Source organism: Calonectris borealis, chromosome 7 (assembly GCF_964195595.1).
Source record: "Calonectris borealis chromosome 7, bCalBor7.hap1.2, whole genome shotgun sequence".
Lineage (NCBI taxonomy): Eukaryota > Metazoa > Chordata > Aves > Procellariiformes > Procellariidae > Calonectris > Calonectris borealis.
In genome coordinates, this window is record NC_134318.1 from 24,450,002 (window position 1) to 24,461,978 (window position 11,977).

The following is an 11,977-nucleotide window of genomic DNA, read 5'->3' on the forward strand; positions in this document are numbered from 1 at the left end:
CTTAAGGGCAGAATCCATCCCTCCTCTTATCCCAGCAGAGCACAGCCCAAGTTGGTCTAACCTTTCATGAAGAAACTCAAAACGTGATAAATTTTGCTTGGGTTTAAGTTTTGCTATGAACATAGCTCTTGGCCTCAGTGTGAGGAGTTTCCTGAAAGCTTGGGGTAAAGCAGAGCCAAGTTTGGCGTGTTCTGCCTCTCCCCCTGAGCACCAAGCTGACGCCGTGGAGGGGATTTTATTCCAAGAGTGTTTAAAAGTATGTAGCTTTGCTTGGGTTTTGCTTGGAGTGTTCAGGTTCATTGAGCTTGCAAGCCACTTCGAGAAACCTAGACCTCAACAATGAAGGTTCACTATTCCCAGCAAGAAAAGGCACCGGGGAGCTTGGCCAGGGACAAGCTCAGCTCTGTCTTTGTACCCTCTCCACAGGAAACTGATGCACAGAAGACCAGAGCATCAGAACTGAACAGACTTGAGTCTGCAGGGAAAAGATCTAGCCCAACGGCCAGGTCAAAATGGTCAGAGGTCCTTACAGCACCCACCTCATTTCTTTCAGGCTTTCCTTTGACTAATGGAATATGTGTCACACGTCTTTTGGGATTTTTTTTTTATTATTTGCTTTTAATTTAAGATGGGCATGAATGAAACACCATAACCCAAATATCTATACACTTTGGGAATTTTCAGGCTCTGAAACAAACTTTCCAGCTGCCTTCTCCCTCAGCAAGTCTAGGGGCCTCATGGTTTTGTCTATATTAGCAACTTGCATGGTGCAGTAAGAACAACCCTACAGAGCAAAGCAGTCATTCCATCCCATTTCATGTATTTTCTTTAGTCTAGCTGTCATCTTGTCGTAAGGACTATTCCTATTTAGCAACTGGTGTACAGGCCCTTCTGGAGTTCATTTTATGACTTTGTTTTATCCTAAAGCAACCTAATTCACACATTCAGAGAGAGCTCTGCGATGCAAAGGGGTAGGGGTAGGGCTTCAAGAAGCTCACTCCAAAAGCACATCGCCGATCCCAGTTAAGTCCTAATGTAGGTGCAGCCTCAGAGCCACAAAAGCCAGGTCCGTACGCCCCGCAGCCCGGGGTACCAGCCCGCAGCTCCCCGGGCTGCCGGCGGGGCCGGGCGCAGCGGCCGGTTTCGGTGTATTGGGGTGCCCTCTAGTGACCGAAGACCGGGCACTGGCTCAGTTTTCAAACACCATGAAAAGCCTTTCTTTCCTCAAACCCTCTTTGTATTTCGCTTTTGGTTTTGAAAAGTCTTCTTTTTGTTTTGTTTTGTTGTTTTTTTAACCCTCCCTTTCTGTGAATATTCAAGAAGTTTCTGAAAATTGCCTTTTTTTTGAAATGCGTTTTTACAATTTAAGAAGCCCATTATTTTAGTGTTGTTTTGAAGAAGTCCTATTGTCAATTAAAACCATGAATATAGACATTTTAGGAAAGAGTAACCACAGAGTTACATCACATAAAAGCCCAGAGTAATAGGTAAGATAAAAACGAGCAAGAAAAAAAAGAATCGGGTGGGAAGGAAAGGATAGCATGCTGTGTGCCCAGAGCCAGGCATTAGTGCCTGGGCAGCATGTACGCTGAATACACAGAGGGCTGACGAGGCAGATAATGTAAACTAAATCTAGTTCGTATTTAGAGATTTGTTCTCCGGGCTACAGGCAGCTGTATTAAGCTCACATTGAAGCAAGATCCAGCAAACAGCTTGTTTATGGTGATGGAAACATTTAATTTGCTGGAACTGTTCTGACATTCGTCATCTAAAGTTGCCAGATGGTAAAAATGTTTAGTTTGCAATAAACAATCACTAACATCACTTAACATACATGTCACTCACACGACAAGGACATGTGTCTTACAGGACCAGACCTAACTGGGATGTGGGAGATTGGGATGTGCCAATCATTTGCTTACTTGCTAGACTTGTGTTTCGCTCAGAGCCTTACTGGATCTTATAACCAATAGCTGATTGCGTAAATCGAGGTTTTCAAAGCCAGTTCCTAAAACTTTGCTCACTTAGAGGGAAATACTCGGCCAGAAATGAGTCCCTGAAGTACACACCCGTGACCTGCCGCTCTCCCAGTATGTTAGCAGAAATATCAGCTCCTCATTTCTCCTCTTTGCAGCAGGTCTGGTCTTGTGGCTGTAGCTACTCTTCCTAACTTCTGCTTCAGAATTTGGTCATGAATATATGTTTCAGGAGATTATCACCATATATACTGAAACACAGAGGGAATGAGACCAGTTGGTATCCCCACAGTATCTTTCAACCTAATGGATCCCCAGTTCCTTATAAAACTTCAACCATCCGCGAAGAACATCAAAGAGTCACTCGGTTACAAGACCTGGAGAAGTACAGTAAAGCCGTCTAGCCCTTTTTTCTCACAGTGCAGGGTTGTTTCTGATGGAAGATTTATTGCCACCGTGTTCAATCTGTGCTTAAAAGTTTTCAGAGATTCAGCTTCTATTTCTTCCCTCAGGAGGCCTTTCTATAGTCCAATACATCTTACCATCAGAAATCTTTTTTTCTTAATGCCTCTATTTTTAACTCCTCCCTTCTGGAGTGTAAAAGTTCTACTTATACTCATTTACTACTTTACAATATTCCTCTCTGGAGGTGGTTTCTATTTCCTTTTTAACCCACACAACCAAATGATAAATGCCCATGTTATTCCATTGTCCTGTATCATGAGTCCCAAAAATGTTGCTCTTCTTGTATCTTAGTTCACAAATAGGGACTGGCATTTGCTGATGTGCAGGTGGGTTTACATTTTTCAGCATTTGTGGCTTTGTTGGCTCACCAAAGGCAGTTTGGCGTGCTATTTTCAACCTGGCAAGGAGCATACAGGGACTCACCCAGACTGAATTTCATGTCAAGAAGTTCAGCCATGATTTTAATTAAGCAGACTGGAACACAGTTGTGCAAATGGTAAACATTCAACAAGAACATGTGAGAAGATCTTGTAATCTCAATTTTAGGGGTTGCAGTCAATTCAAAATTACTGACCTTACAAAAATCAGTATATTCATGACTATATGACTGCAGGAACTGGTTCCTCAAGACTTGCTTCATTTAGTAAAAACCACTGAGATCTAAACAACAACGTGATTTAGAAGAAAATTTGTCAGACAGTTTTGCATTTCTCCTCATTTACAGTGATTGCTCACATTTTCAGGAAAGAGACCTAACTCAAAATGCTTGTATGTATGTAAACCCCTGCACATTCTCTCTCATGAGAAATGTGAGAGTCATCTTGTTTCGTGACATACACATTAAGCTAAGCTCTAAGAACATCAACCTCCCACAAGGGAATAAAGTAGGTGTTTAGATTTGGCATAGTCACCCCCTTCACACATGCATACAATCAATTCCCCAACATCTGTAGCACAGTTGACTTACAGCTTTTTTGGTGTGTTCTAATTTAGCATGTACATGAAGCCCTGACAGCATATTCCAGGCTGAGAGCCCGATCCTTGGCCCCGCTCCCACTCTGTAGAGCAAACACAGCACAGAGGTGTCGGTGTTTGTTAGCGCGTCACAGCTGGAATTTCCCTATGTGGGATGAAGTGCCCAACACAAGTCCACCCGGTACACTAGGTCTTATCCTGCCCTGGTGCAGCTCCCTTGGTGGTGTTTGGGTGCAGGACTGGTGTTGGACACAAACTTGGTGTGTTACAGAGAGGGGGGACGTTGCTGACAGAGCACAACCAGCTAACAAGCACTACGACATTTATAGATGCAAAGAATCCAGAGGAAGATGCACGAGAGCAGTACAAAGGCCATATTGTTTCAGATCAAAGGTCTACGTAGCCCAGAATCCTCTCTCCAGCCATGGTCAAGAGCAAATGCTCACGGGTGGAGGGCAAGCATGGCTGAAACTTCCTGCAGCATGCCCGCTCGGCATGTGGCTAAAAGTCTGGGCTCAGCTCCAACAAGGATGTGGAGCTCCTAACTTCCCACTGATTTCAGCAGTTCCAAGCAGATCTCGCATAATTTGATTTTAGCAGGGAATCAGAAACTTCAGTAGAAATAAAAAACTGTAGCGTATAGATTCTACTTTTAAAAAATTTTGTACCACTCCTCCTGAAAAACAAAAAACAGCTTCATTCCCCACCCCACCTCTGACTATAAAGAGCTTTTTCCAGGTCCTGCAATATCTGAAAAACTGCAGACGGAATTTATGGAATAGTAAATGTCTGCCCTGAAGATAAAGTCAGAAACACCTGGAAATAAGAGTAATATTGAATCTTTCTCTTCCAGCAGGAGCTGACTGCAGTATCCCTGTGCAATAAAATAGCTATTAATGACATCATAGGAAAAGCCAAAGGTAAAGTTGCCAGGACAGCATGCACCAGAAAGCCAGGGAATTCAGAGCAAAGAGAGGCTTTAGGCTTGCAGGATTGGTCCTAGAATGCTAAATCAGGAGGTAATAATGGAGCTTCTCCCTATGTCCAGTTGGCAGATTACAGCTGACTAGTTTTTCCTGCGAAGAACAAAATGAATTTCTGTAGTGTGCCCATCTAGGGACATAAACGTTTTTTCTTGCAATCCCCTTTCCCAGAACAACACAGCAAACACCCCCTGCTCCTGTAACTGGGGGAAGGAGGGGAAGGAACGCGCCTGGACCAAGTCACTCTGCACAAGAGGCCAGTATCTGATGTACTGGCTCATAAATGACACAGGAAGATTTTCTCTGGATTTACAGCCTTGTCGGTTCCGCAGGGGCCATAGTTTTCCCTTTTACATTTCTTGGAGGTGTTGCCTGCGCTCTCAAACAGGAGATCTGATGTGGAAACAAAAGCCTTTCAGATCTCCCACAGAAGGTAGCTTTTTCCTCCCAAGCAAACACCCCGACCAGGTGGACTCCCTGCAGCTGGGATGCAGGAGCAAGAGTAAGTTGTTTAAAGGTCATAAAAACCCCTGGGCCTAACTTTTATTTGTGGAAGAAAAACCCAGGTGGTAGATGCTTCTCTGCACTCCTCCTAACATGCGCCAGTAAGAGCGAACCTGCCTGAGAGTTGTCTACGCTACAGGTGAAGAAGAAATCAGCTGGGTTGATTTAAAGATAAAATATATCTTTATGTAGACATTGCTGTGCAGCTCTTTATGGGGATGTCTTAGCATCTCATACACCTTAAGAAAGAGGGTGAATGTAGACATCTGGTTCCCTGAATGTAGACATCTGGTCATTGTAGGTCTGTGAGGTACCTGCCTGGCCTCCAGCTGCCATCTCAGAAATACATGGGTCTATCAGCTTCTTATCATTACCTGGCAGGCATGCTGCATACCTAAGCTGTTCCAAACTGCACTAGGAGCCTGGGCACCCAAATGCCACCTGAAGGATTCTGTCCTGGCTTTTTATTCCTATTAAGGATGGAGAAACCAAGATGAAGTGTTACTCTGGACAACGGCTGCAAGAGCGTCCTCTTGTTCTGGGTGAAGCAGTGTCTGGGAGGCCAAACCTTGCTTGCTGAAGATGCTGAGTGCTGCCAGCTCCAGCTGACCTCAGTGCCTGGTGTGATTGTTCTGGCCTTTGGAAAACAGCTGCTGAAGGAGCACTATGGCACGGAGAGCTATTTATGGAATTTGGGATTACACAGAAAGTCTGTATTAAAGACAAAGCTAAACCCAGGCTCTCAAGCAGTGCAGTTTACTGCCATAGCTGCAGTGATCCTCAGCTACAATGGCTCCTTGTGAAAGCTGACAGACTTGCAGATGTTGCCAGAGATAATTAATACTCTCTCTTCCATTTACCTACTCCAAGTCATGGAACTGACCCCAAGCCCCCCATGGGACACAGGACAAGCATCCATGCAGCACATGCATGCTCTTGCACACTGCACTGGATTGCCCTGGACATGTCTGTGCTGCCTTTAACCCCCATGAACACATACACACTTACACATACAGCTCAGCCAGCACCATTTAACTGCTCTGTACCTTCAGCTCTGTCAAAGCCCAACTTGATTTTAGTTCCACGCTTCGGGCAAGTGGGTAAGGGATGTTGCAATGATCTACGCAGCTTACAGCCAATGGTCCTGGGAAAGTATCTTGGGTGTCTATGGGGAAGCATAGTTTCTGGCATGTACATATGCAAGGCAGCGGCAACATAAACAAAAGCAGCTGAAGCTCATGGCATAGCATCTTCTGTCTTGACTGACACAATGACAGTTGCACCGGAGCATTGATTGAGAAAATGAGGAATGATATGGCTGATCTGTATTGCCCCTGCTTTGCCGCCTGGGGCCTCAGGAGGAAATTGCTGGGAAGAGATCAGCACTAAAAAGCAGCAAGCACAGTTCCAGGCATGGAGAGTTCAAGGCTATCAGATCCTTGGTGGCCTGGGACTGCTGCCTCTAGAAGGGTCAATACAGAAAGGATTAACTTGCTGGCAAAGGGCCCAGTGAGTGTGGGGCTTCCTTCCAAAACCTCCCAGCCTGAAGGGCTTTATTCAGCCCTAACTCCAGATGCTACAAAACAAGAGGAACAGGAATTTCCCAAACATTTACGCTACGAGGGTTGTGAGGCGGGAAGAGAGAGGGGGAGGGTCATGCTCATGTGCTGGTTTTGTCTGGGATAGAGTTAATTTTCTTCATAGTAGCTAGTATGGGGCTATGTTTTGGATTTGTGTGATAACACAGGGATGTTTTCATTCCTGCTGAGCAGTGCTTACACAGAGTCAAGTGCTTCTTTTCTGCTCCTCACCCTACCCCACCAGCGAGGAGGCTGGGGGGGCACAAGAAGCTGGGAGGGGACTCAGCTGCTGGGACAGCTGACCCCAACTGACCAAAGGGATATCCCATACCATATGACGTCACGCTCAGCATATAAATCTGGGGGAAGAAGAAGGAAGGGGAGGACGTTCGGAGTGACGGCGTTTGTCTTCCCCAGTAACCGCTACGTGTGATGGAGCCCTGCTTTCCTGGGGATGGCTGAACACCTGCCTGCTGATGGGAAGGAGTGAATGAATTCCTTGTTTTGCTTTGCTTGCCTGCATGGCTTTGGCTTTCCCTATTAAACTGTCTTTATCTCAACTCATGAGTTGTCTCATTTTTACTCTTCGGATTCTCTCCCCCATCCCACCGGGGGGAGTGAGCAAGCGGCTGTGTGGGGCTCAATTGCTGGCTGGGGTTAAACCATGACAGCTCATCAGGGAAAACAGCCCAGAACAGCAAGGTAGGACACTGCTGTGAAACAGATGCACAGACAGGTGAGCAATAGCTACCTTGTACATGCACTGGGACCTGACTCAGAGATGTCAGCTTCCTTAATTTCCACTGACGGCAAGGCCAGAGGTTGCTTAGGGCATGCTCAGCAGCTGGCCCTTCTGTCCAGTCTCACCCATTTCTTATTACTGTCATCCTCTCATTCTTCGTCCTACCCTTTAGCCTGCCTCACACATTTATACTCTGTTGTTTTCTGTTTTGTTTTTTTTCTGCTTCAGCTCTCCACTTCTTTCTGCCTTCTCCCTCTTGTTCGCTCTTCATTGTCCTGCTCTGCCTCTGTTGTGCCTTTCTTTTTTCTCATCTGTAGCCTGCTCTTTCCAGGTGCTCCACTCCACTGGAAGTACCTAGTGGAAGAGTGGGTCTCACGTGACCCGTTAGAGATGTGTAAGCGCTGGCATTGCCCTTGGGCAAGTAAAACCTGCACCCTAGATGTTACCCAAGACATCCCATGAGGTCCTTCCTGGGCAATGGCCCTGCATTCAGCAAGGAGGGCTCAGAATTATCTGCCACCCATGTCCTCTGCTCTGTGGGAGTGTCTCTGTCCCATCAGATAGTTCTTTCAGCATCCCTGCATGACCTTCAGACAATAGTAGCTCCTCTCTCACACTCTCTTAGGAAACATTTATTTTATAAGAGCTGCGGATGTTAAAAAGTACATCAAGATTTGTGGACTCTAAGGTTACACGCTACAGGGAAGGATCTTCTGGGCTGAGTCCAGACCCTTTTATCACACAAATAACCCTCTGATTCTGCACTTCTTTCATTCAGTCTGCTGGCAGACTCTTCCAAACCTTGGCTGCTTGAATAGTTAAGGACTTTCTCCTAATTGCTGCCTCAATTTATTCTTTATCCATTTACCCCTAACTTGTTCTTGCATGATACAGTCTATACCATAATGAATCTCTTCTCCCTCACTTACAGACAAAACTTTTAGCTAGTCTTTTGGGGAGTTTTTGCAGATTTAGTAATGACAAACTTTCTTGTGCTTGTATGTCCTGTGCAGTTAGTACAGAAGTCACAAGCAGGACTATCAGCTACGGCCCCATCACGCAATCTTCAGTGTCATCCTTCATCTATTTCCACTTGAATGGGGTTATCTAGCTGGTGCCATCTAACTCTGGAAGGTTACACTTCATTTAGATGTATTGAGTAAATTCTCAGCTCCACTGATACTCCATCTTCTAACGGCAGGGGTAAAAGGGCACAGGATTGTTTACGTTGGTTTCAGGCTCAATCATAATGCAGGGTTTTGTCTGAGTGGAAGTGCAGAATTGGAGCAGCTGGCAGGATTCAGGAAAACTATAGGATTCCCTTCAGATCAAAGGCAGACACTTTCTTCTTCATTCCCACAACTGATGTTAAGGAACTCTGTTGTGTGCTTCAACAAAAAAAAGTCATGGTTTCCTCCCCCATCTCTTCTCTTTTTTCATTGGATCTGATTGAAAATTTCTCATCAAAGCTTTTTCAGTGGACATTTGAGCTCTTGATGAAGAGAAAAAAGGTCTCAGTGCCCTTGGAAACATTCAATTTTTCACTGAGTAAACAAACTAAATTATTTTTAGATAAGAACAGCAGAGTCAAGGGAGAAGAGCAGGAAGATATTGAGTCTCAGTGGAAAGGCATGTTTTTTGTTAAAATGGAAAATTTTTCAACAAACTGTACGAGCTCATCAAATGTTCCTTAATTTCAACTTCTGAAAATCTCTAATGACATCCCAAAAAAGTGTTGAAAAATAACAGTTGGTGTCTGCTTGCCAGTCTGTTGACTCCATTGCTCTTAGTCGTAAGACAGGCTTCTGAGTGGGGACTTGTGTCTGTGTCTGAAGTTGAGATACATGCTTTTACCTGTGTTTCAGAGTTAAAATTTTGTTTCAAGGAATCCCAATTTGATCCCACTTCTTGACATCGTATGGGGTTTTGGGAAACTGTTAGATGGCCATTTGCTCATTACCTATCAGAGCGGGCACATGCAGTATTGGGAGAAAGCTCCCTTCTCTTCAAAAAGCTCCCAATCGAAGAAGAAACCTCCCTCTTCTCACGGATGGCCAACAGCAGAATATTGCACCCAGAAGCTGAAAGCCCGTGCGGTGCATAAGCCTACCTCTTCTTCAAGCACCTGGGAATTATCTGGTGTCTGGATAATCTGTTTTCAGAAATAAGGCATCTTGAGCCCTAATAAACAGAGACAGAAGTGTCGCCGGAGCAGAAGCAAGAGTGATCTGCAGCTGAGCAGATCCAGCAGCAAGAAGACACTTGAACCTGCCTAAGCAATCCTGACATCCAGCAGCCGGCACTACTCATGGTTGGAGTCCCAGATACTGGAGATACAGATACATTCATGCTGTAGGCTGGAGGAGCACAGTTAAATCAGAAGTTGGGTATTTTTATAAAAGCCACCCAGAGGATGTGAAGGCCACCAAACCCCAGTGACTTGAATAAGAGCTGTAGTTCAGCTTCCCACCCTGGATTCGGTTTGGCGTGGGTTGTGAAGAGAGGAATAACCTGGAGAACAAAGCCAGGTGAAGTCTGTATGGAAACATAATGCAGGTCTGGTGCCAGAGCTTTGAGGCAGACGACTGTGTGGGGAAGGGACTCTTGGAGGAGTTCCATTTTGATGTCAGGCTGCTCTCCTTTGCAAGAGCTGGTGATGAATTTTGCACCACTGAGTTATGCTGTCCTATGTGACTGTAGCTCTGTTTATTTTGAAATCTTGGTGTGGTAGAGGGAATTTACAAGCCAGCAATATTTCTACTTTATGGCACTTCCTTCATCCACATTCCATCGTCTGGTCATTTACATGGGCCAGGCCCACGAGGAGAGGTCAGGGGGGCACCCAAGTGGTATCTAGAGGCTCAGAATGGAAACATGTTTTCTCACGCAAAAATAAATAAGGGAGAAATGTTTCCATTGCAGGAGAGGAACAAAGGCTGGGATCGCAGCAGAAACCGACCAGGGAACAGCAGGCTGCCCAGCCAAGGCAATTAACAGCATTTAACGACAGGCATACACTGTACATAATGTGTCTATTCTAGTGACACCTTCTTTGGCTTTGGTACATGTAAGTTTGGTTGCTTTAAATAGTCAGCAGCTGAAATGCAAAATACAGATGCAGTTATATCTGAATCTGAATGACCAACCAACTGAGGTGCAGGCACATGTCTCCCCTGGGCTGCATCTGAACATAAAACAGCTACTCCCCTTTGGATCACAGATGAGGATTTTACATTTGAAGAGGCAATAGACAAAAAGTAAGTTCTCTATACTGATTCCCCATCCCTGCCCTTCTCAGGAGTTGAATGAGCATTCCAGCTAGGAATACTGTTCATCCAGAGCTGCCTGAAATCTGTCTCTCAACTAATTTCCTCATTTAAAAGTCTGCAGCAAAACGAGAAGAAGATCTGTGAATTTTAAGTATATACACCCCCAGACAATCCCACCAAAAGATCAAACAACCACCCAAGCCTGAGAGGTCTACAAGATCAGCACAGTCTTACTAACATACCAAGAGCACCCAAAAGAGCGAGGTGACTAACATCATAGCTGGGGTAGTTCTGATTAGGCTCCAGTTTCCAGCGGGATCAGCAAGGTGCCACACAGTGGTGTAAACCTAGGGGAAGCTCTGTCACCGTGTCCCTTACCCAGCAGAAAGGACTGAGCTCAGCTGATGTTATTTGGCTGTGTATGTCTGCACTGCATATCTGACCTTCAGTGCAGAGGACTTCCCTCCTCCACATGCACGCAGTGCAGAACACCACCTGCAGTGGAGGGTCTCAGCCACTTTAGTACTTTCCACATATTTGTTACGAGTCCAGTTCGTCTTGCTTCTGCCTTCCCACCCCGAGGTGGTTGTATTTCTGCTTCAGATTAAACAAGTAATTCCCACACAGGCAGTTTGTTAAGTGTCTTACAACGACAGACAATACCTTAGAAAGGCACAAAGCGTTGATTTATCTGAGGTTACTGGCTACAGCACGTGGTTTAAATCAGATCCTGGTCCATGACAGTGATATAAGGGAGAACCCCGCTTAATGGTAGTGAAGGGAGCACATCTCCCTTCCTTAATCACACACAGATTTCCAGTTGGGTAGAGGCTGGGCTGCCTATTTGTCCTTCATTATATAAACCATAAACACACACTCGGATATGCAGAGCTCATCAACTCTAATCATCTATCAAGAATTCCAGATTCCTTCTCTGCAATCCAAAGACCTTCTTTATTATCACATCCTTTCCAAAAAATGTATACAAACTAACTTCTGTTCTCATCCTATTCTTATCTTTTCCCAACTGAACTGAAAAGATCAGGTTCCCAAGGAAGCTGGTTTTGAGGCTCCATGTAGACGTACTCATCCAATAAGTACAGTACTGTCACTTGCAGAGATTTTTAACATTCGGTGGGCTTGATTCTGAGTCCCAGCCAAAATGGAAAAGTGTTATTTTATACCCCTTCAAGGTCTGATGCTGGATTTGAATACAAGAACACGAGTAACGCTAAGCACTCAGTGGCTTTCTGACAGAAAGTGTTGAATCTGTATCCTCTTGTTCTTAAACAAAGGTATCAGCTGGCTGAGCTAAGTGATCTATATCTCAAGCAGGCCTTTTGTGATCCAGCGGGGGGGGGGGGGGGGGGGGGGGGGGGTGATCGCACTGGAGGGGACAGGGCCTTACCCTGAGAGCCCATGAGGGAGTTACCACATCATTTAGATTCATCTCATTACACACAGAATTACCTAGGAATAGTTT